This window comes from Bicyclus anynana, chromosome 26, assembly GCF_947172395.1.
Source record: "Bicyclus anynana chromosome 26, ilBicAnyn1.1, whole genome shotgun sequence".
Taxonomy (NCBI): Eukaryota; Metazoa; Arthropoda; class Insecta; order Lepidoptera; family Nymphalidae; genus Bicyclus; species Bicyclus anynana.
The window spans coordinates 4,747,844-4,761,448 of record NC_069108.1 but is presented as its reverse complement, the minus strand read 5'-3'; the positions used below and the strand labels follow the sequence as shown (position 1 = coordinate 4,761,448).

The 13,605-nt window shown below is 41.0% G+C and overlaps 1 long non-coding RNA gene across 1 annotated transcript; it reads left to right on the top strand.

Moving 5' to 3' along the window:
- Window positions 1-934: 934 nt before the first annotated feature.
- Window positions 935-13,071, top strand: LOC128199581 (uncharacterized). Its single transcript, XR_008252172.1, has 2 exons — window positions 935-10,416; window positions 11,803-13,071. It is a non-coding gene; the product is annotated as an uncharacterized LOC128199581 (long non-coding RNA).
- The last annotated feature ends 534 nt before the right edge of the window (window positions 13,072-13,605 follow it).

Here is a 13,605-nt window from a genome sequence, read left to right as displayed (position 1 = left end):
CTTGGCGCGAACACAATTATCAAAGTTGCATATTGTTCATTTGCCTATGGTATTCGCTGCGTGGCTTTTAGGAGCTTTAGGCGTTTTACATCCATTGGTTTCTTGTAGACACCAGCACAGTGACAAACTTTTTAAAGGTTTGCGGACGGCGGGCTTCCGACCAGCCGCATTCTTTTTGCTGTGATGTGGGGCCTTTGTGCATCACGATAATTCGCGGTGTGCCTTTGGGTAGCGCACAGTACGCAGCTTGAGGGCACGGTGGCAATCGGCTTCTCTCGGGGTCAATCTATGTTGTCGTGGTCTCCGTGGCAGTTGCACGTGACACTTCATTGCGCGGCTGCAGCTACAGTCGAGGCTTCTTTAGCTGTCTTAAGACCACAAAAATCCCATTTCCTTTACTTATTTTCTGAGGAATAAAATCTCTAAATCCTTTATTAAACGCGTACAGTACGAATTACACCAAACACTACACCTTTACCAATTTTATCACATTTATTTTTTCAAAAACAAAATCAAAACAAGATCAATTTGCATAGCTTAACTACGATTTCGGCAATTTGGCATTTCACGCTAGAAACGTCTATGAAAAGCAAGGATGGATAAATTACATCGAGCGTTACCTTATCGATAAATGATAATATTTTGGACACTGACTGCTAAACTATTGTCAACGACTGACCATAAGATAAAGCCGAAAACCAGGAATTTATACAATCCCTCACTGCTAAGAAGTGACTATGTGTTATGATATATGCAAATGAATCTGATGGCCATACCACATGTAAGTTGCCGTAACACGTTGGGTTATGGCTGATAACCTCTTTTTGATGCAATACACTTGCTTTAACAAGGGAGGGGGTTTGAGGGGTGGGCCACTGAAAGACACTGAGCAGAAGTCCCTCATGCTCAGGTGTGTTGCCTCGTTGGCTGTACGTATGTGTTTTGACAGCTCTGATCCCGTGGAGGACTCCTTACACATTTTACTTACATGCAACAGAGCCCAGTGAATGTAGGTATCAGATTCTAGGAAGGATACACCTTTTGTGTCCCTTTGAAGGGAGATATGTTCTCTCTTGAGCCCGGCGGGGTTGTCCCATTGTGAAAAGAGATAGTCTATTTCCCCTCTGTGAAGGGCGGACTGGAGATGGCGGTCCCGCCTGAAGATGGGCTTCCTTTCCGGAGCGGCGTAAAGGGGATTGGAGTCTTCCTCCTCCATTTTTGTCGTGGTTCCCTAGAATACGGGCGTGAGTTCTTCTTTAAGGGAGCACAAGTGAGCTCGGCTCTCAAGAGAGTATCCAGAATGGCAAGTGAGGCCAATCAGACCATCCCCTCATTTAACGGGGACATAGCTGGGGTTTTCTCGGCGGGGATGGGGGCTGCTCAGAAAGACCACACACCCGTGGCCACCTACTGGTGCACCATCCTCGAAGCGTCCATCATGGCACATGACAGGTTTCAAGAATTACGTAAGTATCCCGCTGAATACTTAGTATGTCTACTGTCTGTTCCTCGGGCTCTTGGCGGTTGGCCTATAACTCTGTTCCCTAACTTCTGCATGCGGGCTGTTCAAGACCCCCTCATGCGCCCTGCATCTGGCTAAGACAATCCACTCGTCACCCCGCCATCGTGAGCATATAGAGAGGACGGCCACCACAAGAATGAAGAAATCAGATCCGACCATGCTGATTAAGGACCCACAGTCTCTCCCTCTCATAATCCCTCGTCAACCAGAGAACTACCTGAAGAATAAGATAGCAGAGGGTTTACCGGGTATAATCAATAACAGGGAACTAAAACCCTTGTTTGAACCATCCGTTGCTGAGAAGAAGAAGGAACTAGTAGAAGACCTGATATCCATAGTACCTTGTAATCCCAAGCTTATGTCGAAGATTATGACCCTATCGAATATCGGAAAACAAGAGGCCCTTGTGAGTAAATTCTCCAGCACCCGCTCCATACAAGCCGCCGCCGCTGGACAAATGATTTGTTGAGCCTGAGAAACGGCTACCACATCCAAGGAAGGCAGCAGGCGCGCAAATTACCCACTCCCGGCACGGGGAGGTAGTGACGAAAAATAACGATACGGGACTCTTACGAGGCCTCGTAATCGGAATGAGTACACTTTAAATATTTTAACGAGGAACAATTGGAGGGCAAGTCTGGTGCCAGCAGCCGCGGTAATTCCAGCTCCAATAGCGTATACTAAAATTGTTGCGGTTAAAAAGCTCGTAGTTGCATTTGTGCGCCGCGCTGTCGGTGCACCGCATCCGCAGTGATACTGACACGTCTGCGGAGCATATCGTCGGTGAGCCGTCGTTAACGCGACGGTTCAATATCAAAATCCTATCGCGGTGCTCTTCGTTGAGTGTCGAGATGGGCCGACAATTTTACTTTGAACAAATTAGAGTGCTCAAAGCGGGCTCAAAATGCCGCTTGAATATTTCGTGCATGGAATAATAGAATATGATCTCGGTTCTATTTTGTTGGTTTTCAGAACTCCGAGGTAATGATTAATAGGGATAACTGGGGGCATTCGTATTGCGACGTTAGAGGTGAAATTCTTGGATCGTCGCAAGACGAACATCAGCGAAAGCATTTGCCAAAGGTGTTTTCATCAATCAAGAACGAAAGTTAGAGGTTCGAAGGCGATTAGATACCGCCCTAGTTCTAACCGTAAATATGTCATCTAGCGATCCGCCGACGTTACTACAATGGCTCGGCGGGCAGCTTCCGGGAAACCAAAGATTTTGGACTCCGGGGGGAGTATGGTTGCAAAGCTGAAACTTAAAGGAATTGACGGAAGGGCACCACCAGGAGTGGAGCCTGCGGCTTAATTTGACTCAACACGGGAAATCTCACCAGGCCCGGACACCGGAAGGATTGACAGATTAACAGCTCTTTCTTGATTCGGTGGGTGGTGGTGCATGGCCGTTCTTAGTTGGTGGAGCGATTTGTCTGGTTAATTCCGGTAACGAACGAGACTCTAGCCTGCTAAATAGGCGTCGTCATTTAGGTGTGCGCGACTCCGGTCGCGCAACTCACTGGCGGCGTATTAAAGTTCTTCTTAGAGGGACCGGCGTCTTCGAGGCCGGTCCCTCTAAGAAGGTAATTGGAATAATGTAATTATTCCAATTACCTTCAATGAACATGATAATCGTCTATAGTGGCGTAATACATATAAGTGCAGATCTTGGTGGTAGTAGCAAATACTCCAGCGAGGCCCTGGAGGACTGACGTGGAGAAGGGTTTCGCGTGAACAGTAGTTGCTCGCGAGTCAGTCGATCCTAAGCTCAAGGAGAGATCTTATGTCGATGCGGCGTGTTTTCTTTTGTGACAAACAACGCCCGTTGAGCGAAAGGGAATCCGGTTCCTATTCCGGAACCCGGCAGCGGAACCGTTTCAACAATCGTTCCCTCGTTTCAAAGCGAGCGTTCGACGGGGTAACCCAAAGTCTATATTAACATCGCGTCATGGATATTAGCGTTCATATAGGTAATAGCGTAATTATTAGGTTCATTTTACCTTAAAACATTTGCTGGGTTCCAGCGTAGCTTGACCCACTCTTATTTTAAAAAAGCCTTGCCGGCTTGGAGAGAGTACTGAAGAGCGACACTATCGCCCGGCGCAGCATACAACACCGCGCGCTTAGGCGGGGCGCTCGGAGTAGGGAGAGAGGGGATGTATGGGGAGGGATACAGTGTTGTCACGTTGAAATCCAAGAGGTAATCTCAAAAAGTGGGTCAAGCTACGCTGGAACCCAAATATCCGTTTTCTTCCCTTTGGGGGGAAAACGGTGTTATTTTGGACACTGACTGCTAAACTATTGTCAACGACTGACAATTGTCACAGACAACACTTGTTAAGTCACACAGATTAAATATGACGGGTTATGACGTAGACTATATTCATATCGTAGACAGAGAAAAAATATTATGACAAGTTGTAGAAATTATTGAACTGGGATTTTAATTTATATCGGGTGTTCTAATTTATGACTCGTTGGGCTCTGGCTCGTTGGCCTTGGTGAGAATATGATAGTCAAATCTCGAGTCGAGTCGAAAGTCGAAAATCTTTATCGTCACTGTGTCCCAGGCTTCTGCCTTGAGTTTATTAGTCGACTTGTCCGTCCGCTTATCTTCAATATTTTTTTCTAATTTTACTAAACTAAAGTAAGAATGTAGTTACGGTAACTTTGTTTAAAATTACTATATCTAAAATTGCATGACGATACACGCCCAAAATAATTTTCCTATGAGTCGGAATTTATGATTTTATTTATAATACTCGTATATTTGATATTTTTATTTTGTAAAGTTAGTCACAACTTCTGGTCACAGCAGAGTGCCCAGTTTCAGTGCCCAAGGCATAGATATTTCATGATCAATTTTATTAATGAATTTTATTTGTTTTATTTTTTTATGGCTTTTAACCAAACACGTGATGATTTCTGGTCACCGCAGTCCTCAACTCCTTGCCATTGTTATATAATATTTTTTACTTCCATTGACACTGTCAAATAATTCGTCAACAAATGACAACTTCAGCCGTTGTTGTGTTTTGATGACGTTTCTTCGATTAGAATAGTGAGCTGCAATAAAATATTATATTTATTGTAAAGTTTATATTGGTGATGCGGTCGGTGAAGAATAGGCGACCCGGTGACTTCGAGCAGTCGTCTGTCGCCATTATCGACTGCTCTGCTAGTTTCCCGGTCTGCTGTAGTCGCATGGTTAGTGCCCAGGGCACAGATATTTGAAGACCAATTTTATTAATTTTTTTAAATTAATTATTTAGCACCAAACTTCGAGTGGTACCAGCAGGTGGGGAATTTTTCATAGTCTGATCTGGACCTGTAATGTCCGCGTTATTGTGGGATTTCTACCCTGCCTGTTGAATTGCAACGTGAGGTTCTTTACCTCTTGCTTCAGCTCTGCTATCTCCCTTGGCATACTTTCTATGCTGGAGCCTTGCAGAAGTTGAATAGGTGACACTGATCCTATCGGCTAAATCCTGTAATGCACCAGACGATTGTGAACCAATTAACGCCTGTATATTCGGTGGAAGTCTGCTGCGCCATATGTTTTTTATGAATTCTTCTGAGATAGAGGGACCAGCCAAGCTCTGGAGATGTCGTAAAAACTGGGATGGTTTACGGCTTCCCAACTCCTCGTGTTTTAGCAGTTGCTGTATTTTCCGATCGCGAGAGGCCGAAAGCCGTTTGATTAGCTCCTCCTTTAACTGTTTAAAGTCGCCGGGGGGAGGTACTCAGATCTTTGACTTTCTTGAAATGTGTATCGTCAAGGTAACTCCTCGTGTTTTAGCAGTTGCTGTATTTTCCGATCGCGAGAGGCCGAAAGCCGTTTGATTAGCTCCTCCTTTAACTGTTTAAAGTCGCCGGGGGGAGGTACTCAGATCTTTGACTTTCTTGAAATGTGTATCGTCAAGGTTACTCACTATATAATAAAATTTTGTGTACTCTGATGTTAACCCGGCGGTCTCAAACTGTTTTTTTGTCTGGCAACCACAACTCGGGATCGTCTGGCCAAAATGGTAGAACCTTTATTTTTATATACTGGTTCGTTGATAGGTACGCTGTATGTGCCTATTTTGTATAAAATAATGCATAATTAATTCACGGTGCTTCATAAATGGTAGATACTGTCATTACTAACACACTTACATATTTTAATTTAGTTTTTAAGTACCTTTATCTACTAATATTATTAACAATAGGATATTTAATAATTTAATCGATTGCATGTAATTTATGGATTTTATTATCTGAAATAAAGATTATTATTAATTACAAAGGCAATTTAATAATAATAAAAAGTGCGTACAGCCATTTCTCAAAATTATCTCCGCGATGTTGCAGGCTAATATAGCTCGTATTGATACATTATTTGTAGATCGTCGGATCATATTCCTGTCTTCTTCCAATCCATGTCTTTATAATGATTCAGAGACAGCATCATATGTTTATTGTGGAATTTCATCTGCAAGGGCAATATAGTAAAATTTCAGAAAAATGTACTGAGTCGACATTCACATCTTGGACGTCCATCGGCTGATATGATGATGATGATGATGTTGAAGGGCTTTGCGGAGCGGGAATACCTGCGAGCGACCGGTTGTGTGGGCATATGATCGGAAATGTTAGTATGCGCGGGGCTGGACCATTTAAAAAAGCAATTGCAATTCTTTTTTTTTTATCTTAGATTGCGCTTGACTACAATCATGCCTGATGGTGAGCAATGATGAGGTCTAAGATAAAACGCGCTTGCCTAGAAGATGCCTATTCACTCTTGCCTTGAAGGTGCACAAATTGTAGGTGTCAGGAAACACAGACGCCGGAAGGGCATTTCATATCTTAGCCGTTCTAATTAGAAACGGTGACGCAAAACGTTTCGTGCGGGTCGACTGAACGTCGACAACAAAGGGATGCCATTTTTCACGGCGTCTCGCTGTTCTGTGGTGGAATGGGGATGGAGGAACAAGATTATAAAGTTCCTGTGCACACTCTCCGAAGTATATTCGGTAAAATACCGATTAGACAGGCGACGTTGCGTCGGTGTTGCAAACTTTGCAGTTTCGTCCGTGTCAGCGGTTCGTCACCTATGATACGTCTAGCGCGACGATCAACCGAGTCTAATGCAGCGAGCTGATATTTAGCAGACCCATCCCATAGGTGACTGCAGTACACTGTTTTCACCATTACCATAAACCCATCTGTTGAAATTCAACACGTCAGAATACAAAACTATTGTTATATTAAAAACTTTGCGGCCAGGTAACATTCGGGTTCACCTCCCCACATGTTGGGCGAAGATAAAACCTTTATGATACCACTAATCATGGAGGTAGGTATGTTTACTATTTCATGATGATATAACATAAATTGTTAAACAAAGTTAAACATAAGTTCACTAACGGACATTTCGGAGTTTATCACTTGTCTAATACTATCAAACAGACAGTTACCATCACCGATCGAATTACCAATTATCAACTGCTCGAGTGGGATATAATCATCAGTGTCAGCGATCTTAGGGGTCTTATCACCATTCTCAACATCAATTGTACTGATATCACGTGCTTGAATCGAGTCACTACTGACATCACTAGGAGGCCTCTCCATGCTTATCAATAGCTTCACCCCAAACATGAGTTGCATACACCGTGCGAAACCCGTATTGGCGATCGGAAAGGAGATCATTGGATTCAAGATATGCAAGAAGCTTAGAGTTTAATATTCGCTCCATGCTCTTGCAGAGGATTGAGGTTATTGCAATAGGCCTATAGTTGGCCGGGTCAGCGCGACTGCCCTTCTTGGGTACAGGTTGTACATTAGCAGTTTTCCAGGATTTGGGAACTCGAGATGTTCTAAGTGAGGGACGATACAGGCGGGTCAAGACTGGTGATAATTCAGGGGCGTAGTACCTCAGGACTATAGCAGGAATCCCATCAGGGCCACTGGCTTTGTTCACATCTAGAGAACGAAGCGTTTTAAAAACCTTTTTTTGATGAATATCACTGACATTTCAGAGCTACAGGCAGGGAGGTTAGGTGGACAGACGTTACTACTATCTAGAAGTGAACTTTTCGCAAAGTGGTTGGCAAGGAGATTAGCCTTTTCAGTCGCGGAAATAGCGAGTGACCCATCGGGTTTCAGCAAAGGCGGCAGCGACGGCTTACAGCAGTTCGTATTCACTGATTTTGCAAGGGACCAAAAAGCTTTGCTGCCACTAGGGTATGTAGCTAATCTGGCCCCAATGTGTCTAGTGCGAGAAAAACGAGACTTGTTCAGAACTCTTTTGTAAGCCTTAGCAGCAATATTAAATTGCGATTTTTTCATTTTCAAGTCCGGAGCATTACAACTACGAGCAGTAGCCCAGTCCTGATTAAAATTGCGCAGCAATAGAGAGTTAACACCATTACGAGATAAATATTTTGTAACTCTTTTAATGTTTTCAATTGTTTTTATCCAACTGGGCAAAGATGGCAATCCTTCTTGGTTTTTTGCATTTATAAATTTCATTGATTTTAATATTGGTAATACCATAATTTATTATGTGGCGGCGATAGGGTAGCAGCAGATCGATGAATTTTGCCATTTTTAACTTGGCTGAAGGTTCCGTTTACACCATTGGTTCCCGAAGTGGTCCAGGTGGAGAGTCAAGGGTCCACGAGAGACTCAACAGAGGTCTGCGTTGGCGTGACTAAAAAATGGGCGTTCACGGTTCGTAAGCAGGCGTCCATGAAATTTTATCTAGTTTCATACTCAATGGGGTGGGCGACCTATCCACGAAGGTCCGGCTCGAAGGACCAAAAATAGTGATGTGTTAACGAGCTGGTGGTTGGTTGTAAATATATATACTGGTTCTCTTCGTGAATTTTATTTAAGTATATAAAAGACCAAACAACAATATTGTGTATGCGCACACAGTCCGTGCGAGTGATATTTCAAGTCGGTCGCTGGCACGACTGCGCTGCGCGGCTGCGCTTGGACATGGGGTGTTCTCTAAATAAAACAAATGAATATTTATTGACTCCTTGTGTTGTGAGTAAATGTTAAATGATTAAAGTAAAGGGACATGTCCCATAATGAGCCTTTATTATTTATAATTTATAAGCAGGTCGATAGTATTTTTACGGATAGAAGATACAATTTGCTGTTGAGAAAATAATTTTCGGAATTTTAGGAACCCGAATAAATATTTTTTTTGTTTTGCTCCCTTCTCTACAAATTAAACATAGACAATACACTAAAGGTGTTCAAAAAATTCATATTCGGTGTAAGCTGTCAATGTCATGTAATATTGTCTAATGTCAATAAGAAACAAGTTAAAAAGAAACATTAAATCGTAGACAGAGAAGAATTAAAACAAAAAAACACCTTAAATTGTTTTAAAAACGAAATTGACGAACGCTACTACGCGAAGAGTAAATTGTTTTGCTTAGTTGACATTCGGAATAAAGCCTCCGTACAAAATTGGGACATGTCCTTTAAATTTGCAATGGATTGCCACGTATTTCCTTAATCTTCAATTGTCCTAAAGAAGTTTTCGAGAGGGTCCTGATTAAAATTGCGGAGCAATAAAGAGTTAACACCATTACGAGATAAATATTTTGTAACTCTTTTAATGTTTTCAATTGTTTTTATCCAACTGGGCAAAGATGGGCACTCCTTGGTTTTTTGCATTTATAAATTTCATCGATTTTAGTATTGGTTGGTACCATAATTTATGATGTGGTGACGATGGGGTAACAGCAGATCGATAAATTTTGCCATTTTTAACTTGGCTGAAGCTTTCGTTTACACTATTGGTTCCCGAAGGGATCAAGGGTCCACGAGAGACTCAATAGGGGTCTTACGTTGGCGTGACTAAAAAATGGGGGTTCACGATTCGTAAGCGGTGCTCCATGAAATTCCATCTAGTTTCAAACTCTGGGGTGTTCTCTAAGTAAAACAAATGAATATTTATTGAATCCTTGTGCTGGGAGTAGATGTTAAATGATTAAATTAAATTTGGATGGGATCACTTTTTTATTGGCCAACTTTGGTTTTTTTACAGCACAATAAATTATCAAATTCAGCAATTAATTCTCACCTTTTTTCGAAACTAATAATTCTGTTGTTTGGACCTGAGCCATAGTTAGATATTTTGTCGAATTTTGGGAAATGTTGCTACAGGTGGTCCAGCTAGATTTCGAAAGTGGTCTATGAGAAAAAATAGAATGGGAACCTCTGGTTTACACTATCAAATAGATCATAGAACAACAGGACCAAATCTGCAGTATTTTAGTAAGTAAGTTTGGGCAAGGCATAGTAAATATTTCGCTTTTCACTCCAGTTATCATGAACATTCATCAACCTATAACCAGTCAAATGCTCATTAGTTTATTAATTATTCACAATTAAAATCGCTAAAATCAATTACGTATGAATTCATCATGTACATCACTACTAATGCTTTATTAGCATATGGCTGGTTTTACAGTCACGCCGCTAGACGCGCCGTTGGACAGCGCGCTGTTGGACAGCGCGCGTTTGAACAGCGGTGCACCAACTAGTACGGCGCGTTTCGCTGCTGTGAGACAGTCGTGTACAAACAGATACAAAATGAACGGCAATGCGGTTAGAGTACTGGCTATTTACTTTTTATGGAAAAAAAGGCAAGAAAAACGTCGAAGAACAGTAGGTGTTGATCCTTATAACGCTACAAGGTTACTGAGAGGCGAACACGTAACATCTTTCTCTGATTTACGAGAAAATAGTTATAAATTTTATAAATATTTTCGCCTATCAACCAGCAGTTTCGACGAATTACTGTGCAAGTTAGAGTTTTCTTTACGAAGATCCAGCATACGTCGCATCCCCATAGCTCCAGTGGAAAAATTGGCGATTACTCTAAGGTAAGTGAAATAAAAGAGTAGGGTTTGTAATAAATGATAATATTTGTTTGGCTTATTTTAATCACAGTCGTATTTTAATTACAACCTAACACACTTATTCATAAATGCTGATTAAACCTATTTTAGTTAAAATGGTCTTAAAATCGGAATCTTCTCTTTCATTTTGCAAATGTAGAAAAGAAACAAAACACTTGTAAAACCTATATTAATCTCACTCGTTTTTAATGAATAAGGGCATTATTTTAAATCACAGTGTTATTATAATCATTGACTTATTTTAAATCACAGTCTTATTTTAATCATAATCTTATTTTAAATCACAGTCTTATTTTAATCACAGTCTCATTTGAATCATAGTCTCATTTTAATCAGTCTTACTTTGTAGCTAAAAATTGACAAGTACTTGTGAGGTTAAATACATAAATAAATAAATACATACTTTGCCCTTTCGGAGCGGCATTGCCTCCCAGGCAGTAGCATTTTGATTTTTGCGAAGTAGTAATAAACTTTTTTAAATAAATCTGTAAAAACTAACTAATATCCTTATTGATTCTCATTATCAGGATAATTTGAGTTATTATCGCCAGTCGGCGATACGACATTTGATAATTCTACTGCAGATTCATTTGATAATTCTACTGCAGATTCATAAAGCTGCTGTTGAGGTGTAGAGGTGGTAGCATAGGCATAGGTATAATTATGAAGTGGCAATGTTTGAGTTGTGTAATTATAAGTAGAATTTGCGTTCACACTAGAATTAACATTATTTGCTGGTGATGAAAAGCTAGGTGTCGTAGTCGTTGGAGCTGAAATCCCAATAAGTAATTCTAGAACCTTTGCGCGAAACTGCAGCTTTTGATAAGCACTTAAATTACTTAGAATCGGACCAAGAGACTCAAAAAATGACAAATCATCAGGATTGAGGTTGGAAGGGGAAGTATTTTGGTTAAGCAACGTTATTAATTCGTTTTCAAAATTAGATTGTTCTGATTTACGTTTATTCATTCCACTACGTTTATTCCATTTGTTTTGACTATTTTCTGTGTTTTCCTGTGGTCTATGGAGCTGAGATGGAGTACTCAAGTTATTCGCTGATGTGGCTGTTTCAGTCAAATCTTCAGATACGATAGACTGATTATCGCTTAATGATTCTGTAACTTCATTTTCTGAAATACGATCAAGGAATGTCATTTGGTCGAAAAATAGATACTTCTTGTGTTTTGCAGCGCTTCCAGATGGCGTATTTCGCATATTCCCTTTTGTTCTGAAATAATTATCTCTGGCTGATTTCCATCGATGGCGTATTTGTTTATCTGCAATAAAAACGTATTTTTTTAGGTACTTACCTATATACTAAAATCAAATGAAAATACTTTTTGTTTTCAGGTTTTTGGCAACGGGCAGTACTTTCTCCGATTTATCTATCACATACAGAATGGGAATCACTACTGTAGCTAAGATAGTAGATGAAGTTTGTTCGACTATATGGGAAAAACTGCGTCATGAATGTCTACCTTTTTTTTTTTTTTTTTTTTTTTTTTATCGTGGGGAAATCCTCATGGATACCTTCTCGCCACGGGGAGGCAAGAAGGTTATGTCGGACTTCAACCGACTAAAACCCCACGGTGTTCCGACTCACCGCCTGATGACTGAGCCGCGGGAACATTTCATAAAATGAATGTCTACCTGAACCAACTACAGAAATGTGGCAGCGCATAAGTGAAGAATTTCAGTTATATGCAAATTTTCCAAATTGTTGCGGGGCGATAGATGGTAAACACATACGTATAGTAAATCCTGCAGGTGGAGGCTCAATGTTTTATAATTATAAACATTTCTATTCTATCGTCCTTTTGGCAATGTGCGATGCGAACTATTGTTTCACATATATTAACATAGGTTCTTGCGGGAAAAACTCAGACTCTACAATATTTCAAGAGAGTTCACTATTTCAAAAGTTACAGAACAATAGTTTGAGGTTGCCAGGTGTAAAGCATCTGCCGGGCACTAATATAACAGTACCACACATAATAGTTGGTGATGGTGCCTTTGGTATATCCAACCATGTGATGAGACCTTATGTGCGATCCAACATGACTCATAAAAAGAAAATATTTAATTACCGCTTAAGTCGTGCTAGACGGTACATAGAGTCGACGTTTGGAATAATGTCCAACAAATTCAGAGTATTCCATACTCCTATGAGTGTCAGTTTTCCTATTGCAAAAAAGATAGTTCAAGCCTGTTGCATATTGCATAATTTTATTAGAGTACGGGATGGCTACAACGTTAATCACACATTAACTATAACGGGATTGACTGATCTAATTAACGACCCAGATCATAGATCAGGAAACACATTACGCGATATATTCGCTAATTACTTCGTATCACCCACTGGTAGCGTGTCATGGCAAGATAGATCTGTGTTCTGATTTTATAGTTGACACCTACCGCGAAATTCAAAAATGGAACGAAACGAAACGCAGTAATATCGTCGTGGCTTATTTGATTTACCTACCCAATTAATATTTTTCACTAGGTGACCCGGCAGACGTTTATGTTTTAATGGAGGATGGAGGATTTCGTTTGTGCAACTAGCGGTAAACATGTATGTAACAAAAAAGATTTTATTAATAAATGTTTCTTACCTAAGTCTGTATTGAAATTTTCACAACACAATTCCTTTCCAATTTCTTCCCAGGCTTTATTTTTTGCGTCCTTATTCTTATAAAAATCATCGGCCGGGTCCCATAAACATCTTCTAATTCGCACTTCGTCAATTACTCGACCCGTATCGATGTGATTCATTTTGTACACAACAGTACCTAACGGCACGTCTCAACGGCGTGAGACTAAAACGCACAATGGCCGTAGAAGCGCACGAGCGGCGCGCGCTTCGACCGCGTCGCGCGAATAGGACGCGTTCAACGAACGGCGCTGCTCAAGCGCGCGAATTTGAAACGCTACTAATACCCCAATACATATCCGAGTGCGCGCGCTCCGACGGCGCTGCCGAAACGCGTGACTGTAAAACCAGCCTCATAGAATAGTTGAACATGAACATGGCATACGCAATTTGTTTATACGGGCGGTGAAAGTATCGGCACTAGATTATTTTCGCAATGTGTATTCACTAACTCCTTTGTTTATAACACCAGAGAACCAAATAGAAGTGCCCAGAGAAGT